Source organism: Rhynchophorus ferrugineus, unplaced genomic scaffold (genome assembly GCF_030347505.1).
Source record: "Rhynchophorus ferrugineus isolate W39M unplaced genomic scaffold, kcgeb_rfMv2 rfM11, whole genome shotgun sequence".
Lineage (NCBI taxonomy): Eukaryota > Metazoa > Arthropoda > Insecta > Coleoptera > Curculionidae > Rhynchophorus > Rhynchophorus ferrugineus.
Window position 1 is genome coordinate 8,246,937 of NW_027472590.1, and position 12,555 is coordinate 8,259,491.

General features: G+C 31.0%; 1 protein-coding gene across 9 annotated transcripts in view; it reads right to left on the reverse strand.

The window, feature by feature from the left end:
• Positions 1-12,555, reverse strand: part of Ten-m (teneurin transmembrane protein Ten-m) — a 579,656-nt gene that overhangs the window by 473,693 nt on the left and 93,408 nt on the right. For 4 of the 9 annotated variants that reach the window (XM_076417517.1, XM_076417514.1, XM_076417516.1 and 1 more), the window contains exon 1: positions 2,878-3,016. The exons of 2 other annotated variants lie outside the window; for them this stretch is intronic. The gene's annotated coding sequence lies outside the window, so the exon portion shown is untranslated. Of the gene's footprint in view, positions 1-2,877; positions 3,110-12,555 lie in introns of those variants that run through there. 3 more of the 9 variants (XM_076417518.1, XM_076417512.1, XM_076417521.1) reach the window with 2 other exon arrangements.

Below are 12,555 nucleotides of genomic sequence, written 5' to 3' on the forward strand. Positions count from 1 at the left end.
GGTCTCTTGATTAAATTTTAAACTAGGATACTATAAACCTAGATATTGAAGAACATTACTTAATAAAAATGGAATTCCTAACTGCAATTTAAATTTCTTTAAATTAATCTCGAAGATGATTAATTTTGATTTATTTTGTAGTATTTGCCAATTTTATTTTATAGCTTTTACTAAGCAATTATTGCTTGCTAGAAATTTATTATGTTAAAATATAAAGCTTTTTGTATGAAGTCCTAAGTACTAACAGCTTATTTTATCAGCACATTTATTTAGTAGTTACGGTCAAATGATAGGTTTAAATGTAAAAACGAAGCAAGATTGATCCTTCCCAGGGTGTGAGGGTTTTAATAGGATTTGCAGTTTCCCAAAGAATCCTGCTCTAAGCTCTAAGTCTGGTGTGAGCAGAAGAGGGTCTCTTGATTAAATTTTAAACTAGGATACTATAAACCTAGATATTGAAGAACATTACTTAATAAAAATGGAATTCCTAACTGCAATTTAAATTTCTTTAAGTTAATCTTGAAGATGATGAGAAACAATACAGAATATTTATACCTATATATGTATATCATTACACTGTTTATCTAGAAGCATTGTCTAAACAAGACCATCGTCCTCTTTATAAAGTAATGAAAAATAACATGAAATAATATCATGTCTACACTACTTTAATACGTCTAGACATCATAATTGTTTAATAGATATATAAAAAGAACTATAAGAAGAATTAAGTAAACTATAGTTAAATGGTAGTAAATTTAATAAGGCCAAAAATAGATATAAGGGAGCAACAGTACCTAACCTTCATTTTACGGCATAGAGCACGAAAACTATATTTTTTCAACAATAATACAGAGAAAAAATATTAAATAATTAACGACCTCTCTCTGTCTTTTCGTCATTATCATTCATATTTAATTTTATTTCCACAATTTGGACAAGAAATTGAAATGAATGATTTAAAATGGGTCGGTTGTTAGAAAACAATAAATAATGATTAAACATGTAGTAGATAAGTAATAAACAAATTAATCTATCACATCCTGTAATTGTTTTGACATACATATTTATAATAGGGACTTCGTTCAATCGTTAAACTGTTTTACTTACAATAAATATATAACAAAACTAAATAAAACTGTTGTAAATAAAACAGCAACAATAGCAAAACATATGTAAAGAGACCATTTACATATTTTCTGAGTTTTGATTATTAATAATACTAGCTATTAGTAGTACTAATAATACTTCGTTTATGTGGGTGTCAGCATTGTGACCCTTGAAAAACTACAACAAGAATGAGTAAAAGTACATATTAAAAACAGAATATTGTATATAATTAAGAAGCTCTTTTCAACATCATTCATTATATATTTGAATTCAAAACTAAACTGATTTGGAATAAAACAGTTGTAGGATAGCAATAAATGACAACTAAACATGAAATATAGTAACACGTTAATTTACAGCGACTTTTTCTATAATTATTTTAACATACGCATCCAAATATATGGATTATTAATTTGCATAAATAGTTTATATCATACCTAATGAAAATAGAACAGAAAAAGATCCGAAACTAATACAAATATTTATCAAAACTAACAACAGTAACAGGTCATGTAAAGAAAATAGCATAATTAATGTATCTTTTTGAAAGTGTATTAGTACAACCACAACTGTTAAAATTAGATTCAAAAAGAGGATGACAAAAAAATGAAAATTAAGATAAACAGATAAAAAGAGGAACAATATACGAATTTTTCCTTAAGTAATCCATCACAGCGTTACCTGTAATTATTTGAAATAAATATTTGTAATAAACGCTTCGTTACTAATACATAATATCGTAAATAAAACGCTGTCAATATAGGAAGAAAAATAAATAAATTACATAACAAATCACCAAGAACTTGACACAGACATTCCTTAAAAAACAAATCCGGAATAAATGAAGTGTTGGTTATTGTTAAATAACTATTAACATGGCATATCGTAATAAATCAATCCTTCGTGGTGCTTCCTGTGATTGTTTTGACATGAATATTGGCCATAAACTTTTTGACACAATTATTCTATTACAATATAATCACAAAAACACATATTAAATAGAAAACGACAACAATAACACAAAATGCGAAGAAAACCAATCACTATATCCTTTCGGGTGCAAGAAAAATTGCGAAAACGTAAAGACATAACTGATTTATCCACCAAATTTCGGTCCATACACCAATAATCTATTTCCCCAAAGAAAACTAGAAGAACAATGCAACCTACACATGAAACGATAGTAACAGTAATAAGACCAGGAATAGATAGAACAAAATAAACCAAAACGAAATTATTTAAAAATATTTGACTTTCATTTAATAGGACAGACCACAAAAACTATCAAACGGTCCTTGAAAAAGAATAAATAATTATTAAATCCATCACAGCGTTACCTGTAATTATTTAACATAAATATTTATAACAAACACTTCATTATTAATACATAATATTGTAAATAAAACGCTGTCAATATATTTTTAAGGAAAATAAATAAATTACGTAACAAACCACCAAGAGCTTGACACAGACATTCTTTAAATAACCAATCCGCAACAAATTAAGTGTTGATTATTGTTAAATAACTATTAACGTGGCATATCGTATTAAATTAATCTTTCATGGTGCTTCCCGTCATTGTTTTGACATAAATATAGGCCATAAACTCTTTGAAACAATTATACTATTACAATATAATCACAAAAACACGCATTAGATACAAAACAACAACAACAACAACATAAAATGCGAAGAAAACCAATCACTATATCCTTTCTGGTGCAAAAAAAAATCGCGAAAACGCCAAAATATCACTGATTTACCCACCAAACTTCGTCGCTTCACCAATAATCCAGCCGCACCACGATGCACAACGGCAAAATAATAAAAACAAGTCACAGATATAATTTATTCGGTTCACATATGTCCAGGAAATCCCTGATTAACCCGGCACAGATCGGCCAGAATAACGTCGGAACTGTACGGAGAGACCCCGTCGATAGGCGGCGGGCGCAGGCAGCAACAACAACTCGCCGCGTGCAAGCTCGCGAAAGCGACTGAAGGCACCCGAAGGCTCTCTCGGACCCGACGTCGTAACGACACGGTCCCGGGGTCCCCCCAAAAACCCTCTTCAATCGAAAGATCCATATTTGGCGGCGATATAGGGGTTGGGGATAAGGGATGGTTAGATTTGGCGCCAGTGGCGGTTCGTCCGGAGGGCGGTGGGACGCCGTGTTCGTTCCGAGACTTATCGCGGTCGAGTGTATCGGTTAGTTTGCCGTGAACAGTGTTTGATTTATTGTTAGGTCGAGGACGTGTTGATATTTGTGGTTATTATCGTCGTTTGATGGTGTTTGGTAGTACTGTTGAATTTCGAAGTTATTAAAATTTAATCACCGATAAAGCCTTAAAAATGTGTTATTCTTAGCGTTGGGAACTTTCGACTGAGATCGACTATCGACTGTTTAGTAATTGACTGCTTTTCACTATAGACTCTTTAAGTCGCTATTATTTGCTGGACTGATTTTAATACTTTTTACTAGTGGCTGTTAAAGTCGCTATTTTCGGTTCCACTGATTTTATTACTGTACACAGTCGTGTACTTTTAGTTACTATTTTTGGTTCTACTAGTTTCATTCAACTGATATTTAACGTTCTAGCTCTGTCGTCCTAGCCGCGACATTAATAAAAATGTACCCAATTTATGGTTACACAGATTTATATGTAATATGTAATATTATAAATTTTATGATTTTTTTCGTAGTTTGCTTGTAAATATACCCAATATATTTCATACTAGCGACCCGCCCCGGCTTCGCACGGGTGCAATGCTGATACTAAATTAAATACACTATAGAAAAAATATGAACGTTGTATATAAAAACATAGCGGCCCGCTCCGACTTTGCAGGGGCATAAAATATATATGCCTATGTCACTCAATGAAAACATGATTAAAATCGATCCAGTATTTTTGGTTCATTCATTACTGCCCTTGGCCTGCACGCATTAAATTTGGAGTAAAACAATTCCTCTTCCCCTATACTTACTATGAAGATTTCCTGCTATCTTTGGAATATCTAAATTCATACAATTTTTATTACATTACACATTTTTAGACGCAAATTTTAAATTTGTAATATATCTCCAAAAATATTTGTTTAATTTACATGCTGTAAGGAACCATATTGATCTATATTAATTGCACACTGTATTTAAGGTACTTAATTCGATAAGGATTAATGCCGTATTGCTTAAAATAGCTTCGTAAATAAGCCATTTTCTCACGTAAAAAGTAAACAATAAAAATGGTTAATGTGGGTTGTCCCTAAAAGATAAACATATACCATCGCGGACTTTTTTGTAGACCTTTTTATGGTGTACAATACTGTAGTACATTAATTTGATCTAACTCGTAGGGTTAGGCAGCGTTTTTGCTAATTGCAAAATAAGCCTAAAAAAATAGGTTAATTTACGACATCACGTTAGAAACCTCTAAAATTAGCAATGTTGCCTTAGTATATTATGCATGTATTATACATATAAACCTTCCTCTTGAATCACTCTATCTATTGAAAAAAACCGCATCAAAATCCGTTGCGTAGTTTTAAAGATTTAAGCGCACATAGGGATAGAAAAGCCGACTTTGTTTTACACTATGTATTGATTAATATAGCAGTATTTTGGAACGTTATTTTTCAAGATTGTTAATGCAATAGTGTAAAAGGATTAAAATTGTGAATGATAAATAGTAAAATAGTTTTGACTGTTTTATGGCAATAATAGGTAATATTTCGATTACTCACTCGATTTTTGTTAAAAAATATTTCCGTTCAATAATAAATAAAGCGTATACTTTACTTAAAAAAGCTCTAGTAGTTATTTTGCGATCATTTTTAATTATGTGATGGATTACGTTTACGTTATGGGATCAATTTTATTTACCAATTTAAGAAGGAATATTTGTCAGAATGCACAAATATTGGAAGTTCGACATCTATGGAAAAATCAGCGTATATTCCTTTCTTGGCAAGCTACTTAGTAATATATAACATGATTGTAACTTGATTGGGTTATTCGGAAAATAATAAAAAGAAAATCACCATAACAAGTAACCATTAGCTCAGGTTTTACGGTTTTTTATATAGTACCATTTTTATATTTCTCATATTACATATTTTCTGTTTATGGGATAATCGTTTTTATATATTGTCACATCTGTTAACTATATTATACATTATTGCTCTAACATAATTTTATGGTATTTTTGTTGTAGATTATGCAAAAAATTTTATTTTAAAATAATGAATCAATATTCCACAGAAATAAAGTACTATTTCTCCACAGAAAGATAATTCGACTCTTATATGCAGAGAAGAGCAAACATCCAAGCTATTTTTGATTTTTTAACAATATAAAAGTTAAATATTATTAAAAAATAACAGCCATAACTTTATTTCCTTAAAAACGAAAAAAAAAAGTTTATCACAAAAACTAGAGCTAATAACTTTTTACTTATCTTAATCATTTTCTTAAAGTTAGTAAAAAATTATTCATAATATGAGGAAAATGTTTAAGTTAATTGTATAATTATAAATTTAAAAATCTTAATTTAAAAAATGGATTTTGGCTCATTTTCAATTCATAATATATATTTAAAATTACGTAAGAAATATTGTAGAAATATTGTGAAAGTTTGTTTTTAAATCGAAAACATTAATTAAATTAAAATATCATAAATAATTAACAGTGTTTTACTAAAGGAGTTATAATAATCTGTAGAGGTTTAATTATTCAAGATCTAAACTTGAATGTTATTCGATAAGTAATTCTATTCCATTCTATTATGATATGGTAACAATATTTTTTCTATTTTACTTAAAAATGTTACTGTTAATTTTACTATATAAAGTTTATACTTGAAAATATGTTCACACTATAAGTATTATGGATTATCATTATTTTAGTTAGTAGTATTTCAAACATAGAAGTTAATATCAGAAGCCTTTAATGGTGCATTTTGCAACTATTTAAATAAAAATAGAGCCAGAGTAACGATATAGCCATACAACTCAACACAAATTAGCCATCCTCTTTGTAATAGAGAAGAAAGTAAACATGTAATAAGTTGACTCCGAGCTGACATCTGCGAAAAATGATCCCCAACATCTGTTTCTGATTTTTAAATTGGAAGAACTCGAAATAAAGTCAATCATCTACATGTGATGAACCTTTAAATGACAAGACAAAAGCTCACTGCAATCGACAAGTTCAAAATGATGATACACTAAAAGTTATTTACTTTGTTGGTTATTAAAAAAAAATGCTTACGTCTCAAGCAAATTTTATTTTCGTGTAGTGAAACTATAACAATGGTTATATTTGCAGTTATATATTTTTATTTAATGTTATATTAACATTTGTAAAAAAATTAGTAATAATAGTGATATTAAAAATGAATTTCACTCCTTATGTTGCTAACTATATTTTAGACATTTTCTTCTATGTTAGCCTAAACAAGTTAATCATTTTAAGTAATAAACAAATACTAATGTTTATATATACCCGAAATCAATAAACTCCAAACGATATACGTTATTTTCCACTAGAAAATCGGTTTACATTTGTTCATTATTAAAAATATCGCTACAGCAACAGCTAGTATATATTTTCGTTTGGTTAAAATTATAACAATGGTTTTATTTGCAGTTATATATTTCGATTCAACTTAAATGAACTTCGGCGTATCGGAGCTTTTAAAATGTAATGGAAATCCCAACTTGTTTTGTTAATATTTTCAATGAAAGTATGTGTGCCTTTCATTTACGCAGGCAGATGTTGATATTGAGATAAATACTGCTCTATCCATTAGATTGATTACTCGGTTTACAGCGTAGATTTTGGTTATTTTCGGTTGCAAAACTGATGAAAAATTAATTTAAAACTTTATGTTAGTTTACTTATGTGTTTATTACATAAAACAGACATTTTGATTATCTAAAATTTAACTGGTTTTATATAGCATGAGATTATCTATGCTGCCATATGGTGCTCGGGGTATACGACGGGTGAATCAAAACTTCTCAACCTGTGTTGTCGAAATGGAAGATAACACCTTTCCTGTTATTGAATCGAAATCATTTCCTTTTAATTATTTGACCTGTCCCTTTTGGTTGTCTACAGTAGATTAAGGTACAGAGCAGGAAGTAACTCAAATTATACACCCATATTTATCTTGTTGTGCACGAATATTCCATTTCGAATTATTGACGTTTTATTATATGACGTTGTTACTTTCTCATTGGTTTCTTTTCGGTGTAAATTTTAGCTTGGACATGAGATGGAGATGAATTGCTTAACACTTCTCTATTTACATAATATGCGCTTTAAAATTACAATGTAATATTTATCTTTTACATTATATATCAATTGTTATGGTAACAACTGAAATATATTTTCTCTCAAATGTATCTCTGAAATATTCATTGCTCAATTCTTCTTAAAAAAATAATTTTCAGTCGATTTTGTTTCACATTAAATATCAAATTTTCCAACAAAATATAAAACAGGTCTAAGATAATAAGAAGTGTTAAGAAAAAGAAATGTTCCTGAGAAAGATTCAGACAGCCGTCTGTTGTAGTGTTACATTTTCTTGAATGGACATTTGATTTTTTTACCCAACGTAATATTTTGTTATTTTTGATATATACTTGAAATTTTCATATATTCGTCATATGAATACGTCTAAAAGGGAAATTATCAGGTCTAGGAAAAAGTTACTGGCATTTTTAACGCATGTAAAATTGTTAATTTTGTCAGTTAATCATAATTTAGGAAACAAAGCTCGCAGTAATGTACCAGATAAGTGTCTAGACACTTAGAGTGTATAAGTTCAAGTCACCCAAGAACTGAAAATGTTAATGAATTGAAGAAGATGTTGAAAGTGTTGATGATGGGCTTATCAAATATCTCGACAATTCTGTCAAAGACACCTACAACAAGAAGATCGATGCGTGGTTTTTGAAGCGTTTCTTTAGTAGTGATGAAAACTGGATGAACTTGTTGATTTTGGAACCTAGGTTGTAAAATATGAACAGTAGTAAAGGTAAATTTAAAATTTGAACGTACTGCTTGCATTTAATATGATGATTCCTGTTTGGATGGACGTAAGTAATAAAATATTACATTAGAAAACCTAGATTATATTTACGAAAGCTACATAGAATAGGTTTTGGGAGCAGATTCCGGCGAAGGAGATAATTGAATGATTCATGGTACTTCTCCATAATAATAGGAGTTTTCATTTCTATCTGTTTGTCCTTGCATTTTAAATAACGACACCAAATACACTGTCAACGATTTCCTACACTTACACTTTTACACTTTTATTATTTGAATAGCCAGTAACTTTTCTATGTATGTAGTTCAAAATAATTTTGCCTATAATGATGAATAACTGATGTCTCTAAAGGGTATATATTCTGGCACCTTCTCTAGGTTCTTCATTGTGAGTATGATGACATTTTGAATAAGCTTGTTTTAATTGTTTATTCCGAACTACACTTGTAAATCTCTTCCTTATATTTTGCTCACTATTTTCTTTTAAACTAATTTAAAAAAAAACATCAATTTGTCAATGTTTTCTCAAGTGTCTTCTGTGTAACTCTTCACATATTATGATATATAAATGTAAAAAGTTTTCCGTATTTTTTTTTCTCTTCTAGAAACATTATTTTGACAATAATGAACACAACAAAAGAGAATTATCCAATTTGGTGTAGTAGTTCTGAAGATATTTAAGACAAAATATTTCCATATATTGTTAAAAATATATAAAGACTAAGTTTACAGGTCTCTAGTTTTAGCTTTTTGTTAACTTATCGTTATATCCATATTATTAGCATCAAAAGGAAGTCATTATAATGGATAATTTCATCCATTTCTGATTGTTGTTATTCCTAGACTATTTCTATTTTTGTTCGGGAACCTATTACGATTTACGGTGCTCGTTATTCAATAAAATATGGACGAGTACCACTGTAATTTAGAACATGTAATAATAGGACGCAAATGAAGATCAAAGCCTTCGGAGACGATGAAAAATTAATCGTCTGGTTCGTTGATTTATTCACGAAGGTACGCCACTGAGTAGCCACGAGATGCGTAGGGTTGTTTAACTGACATTAAACATTCAAATTACTCCGGCATTAGTGGGATATAATGGAATACATCACTAGTTTATTGGGTGATTCTATAAGCGACAATGAGACAACAAATAGTATTGTAGCTACCGGGCAGTAGGAGAATGCAGTTGATATATTACCAATTAATTTTCGGCGATTTCAACACTGTATGACTGGTTAAAATCAAATAATTTTCATGTTAAATTGTTATGATTATTTAGATTTTCGTTAGTGTTTCTTAAATTTTTATTTATTCGTAATTAATTGAGACATTGATGCAGATATGGAATGCGAGTTAATTTTGAAGGTTTTCTTGCAGTTTTAATGATCTTTTAGATAAAATTTAGGAATGTATGTTATTATTTTTTAAAATATTTCCTGTTTGCAAAATAATATCATAAAGTATCTAAATTTGCTTAGATGTATTATAGGTATTTGCATGTAGTTTGAAATGCGATATCTATTGGTGATGGTAATTCAGCAGTTTTTATATTTCCTACTATAAAAGAACAATTTTCCATTTTTTCCATTTTTCCATTTTGCGTTTTAGAGTCTATCAAAGTAGATAGATGCAAATCATGGAACTCCCAAATACCAGATTTTTTATTTCAACATTTATGAGTTTTGTAGTTTGATTTGAAGACATATGTTCCTGAAACTAATTAAATAATTTTATAAATATAAACATATAAAACATAAAAGCTCTGATTTTGATGTCAATGACAAAGAACGGCCTGGAGCAATAAAACCATAGATAACTAAAGGCGTTAGTTTAGAAAAGCCATACCAAACTCTCAAGGCACTTTTATCAAAATTATGAGTTAATGAATTAACGCAACGTAGCTCAAATTCAAAATGGTAAAAACATTGAAAAGTTCTACCAACTTAATTTGATTAGAAACCAAGTAAGGACCAATGAGTCTTCCTAGATAAGTACCTAGTTTTAAGCCAATGTAAATTGTAAGTTGGCAGCGACTAGTAATGATATGTTAATAAAGAAGGAAAGAATTCGAATGCTTCTCGGGAAATAATCTCTTTCTTATAATCTACAATTTCTTGGTAGAACTACCTGTATACTGATACTAATAGAAAATAATATATGCCAGAAGATGTTTTCATATTTTAGTTGAGATGTAACTCAAATTCAGACTCCCGAATAGAGGGTCGTAAGTCCTTAACCTAGTTAAGGACTCGCACAGTCGCGGGATGGATATTCGTTATTCCGTTTGTTCGACATTAATTTATTTCACGGGAAGCAGCAGCCTAAAAGAATGTCGGTCGGCCGCGTTTCTTCTTGTTCGGCTCGACGGGGACCAGCCGAAAACCACAACGGAATCCACTCAGTCTCGCCGTGAGGTGTTAAGAGGCAGCCCACGCCCGATTTAAAACGGAAACCATGTATGGAGTTTGCCGAGTTACGGGCACGGGATATTGGACGGGAGGTCTTTTGTTTAGACGCCTGCGACGTCACCGTCCCGTCCTCCATTTACATTGGAAACCTCTTTTTTCTTCTATTTTTATCTGCCTTCTTCGTACGTCCGCGTGTCGGGTTTATGTCCGTTTTATTTCCGTTTTATTACGCCGATGTCTGATGAAATACCAATTTCGTGAACAAATATCGGTTTTTTTTCATCAACTACTACGCATACACTATCTGCATTAAGTCATAAAATGTTCACTGAACAGAATTCGACGGGCCGACAATATCTGCTTTGATTCTCATTGATTTGCAATGGATTCTATTTATGTTTTTGAGAATAGAAGGTTTGGCCTTTATAACTATAACCTTTTTCAACCTGAATGTTGCAAGACGCAAGACGGAATAAGGGCCGTGTGTCTCCCTAGATATATAGTCGATGTTGCCAAAGGAAATCTATCTCACTGCTATATGTCTTTTGATTTTCGTTTTATTACACCGATGTCTGATGAAACAACAATTTCGTGAACAAATATCGATTCTTTTTCATCAACTACTACGCATACGTTATCTGCATTAAGTCATAAAATGTTCACTGAACAGAATTCGACGGGCCGACAATATCTGCTTTGATTCTCATTGATTTGCAATGGATTCTATTTATGTTTTTGAGAATAGAAGGTTTGGCCTTTATAACCATAACCTTCTTCAACCTGAATGTTGCAAGACGCAAGACGGAATAAGGGCCGTGTGTCTCCCTAGATATATAGTCGATGTTGCCAAAGGAAATCTATCTCACTGCTATATGTCTTTTTATTTTCGTTTTATTACACCGATGTCTGATGAAATACCAATTTCGTGAACAAATATAGATTTTTTTTCATCAACTACTACGCATACATTATCTGCATTAAGTCATAAAATGTTCACCGAACAGAATTCGACGGGCCGACAATATCTGCTTTGATTCTCATTGATTTGTAATGGATTCAATTTATGTTTTTGAGAATAGAAGGTTTGGCCTTTATAACTATAACCTTCTTCAACCAGAATGTTGCAAGGCGGAAGACAGAGTAAGGGCCGTGTGTCTTCCTAGATAAATAGTCGCTGTTGCCAAAGGAAATCTATCTCACTGCTATATGTCTTTTGATTTTCGTTTTATTACACCGATGTCTGATGAAACAACAATTTCGTGAACAAATATCGATTCTTTTTCATCAACTACTACGCATACATTATCTGCATTAACTCATAAAATATTCACTGAACAGAATTCGACGGGCCGACAATATCTGCTTTGATTCTCATTGATTTGCAATGGATTCTATTTATGTTTTTGAGAATAGAAGGTTTGGCCTTTATAACCATAACCTTCTTCAACCAGAATGTTGCAAGACGCAAGACGGAATAAGGGCCGTGTGTCTCCCTAGATATATAGTCGATGTTGCCAAAGGAAATCTATCTCACTGCTATATGTCTTTTGATTTTCGTTTTATTACACCGATGTCTGATGAAACAACAATTCCGTGAACAAATATCGATTTTTTTTCATCAACTACTATGCATACATTATCTGCATTAAGTCATAAAATGTTCACTGAACAGAATTCGATGGGCTGACAATATCTGCTTTGATTCTCATTGATTTGCAATGGATTCTATTTATGTTTTTGAGAATAAAAGGTCTGACTTTTATAACCATAACCTTCTTCAACCAGAATGTTGCAAGACGCAAGACGGAGTAAGGGCCGTGAGTCTTCCTAGATATATAGTCGCTGTTGCCAAAGGAAATCTATCTCACTGCTATCAAATAATATCTAAGGCATTGCAAAATCTCCTGTTGAAAAGAATAAAACTGATTATATGGGGATTTACACACCAGTTTGAGTTTATGCAGTACTGTAAG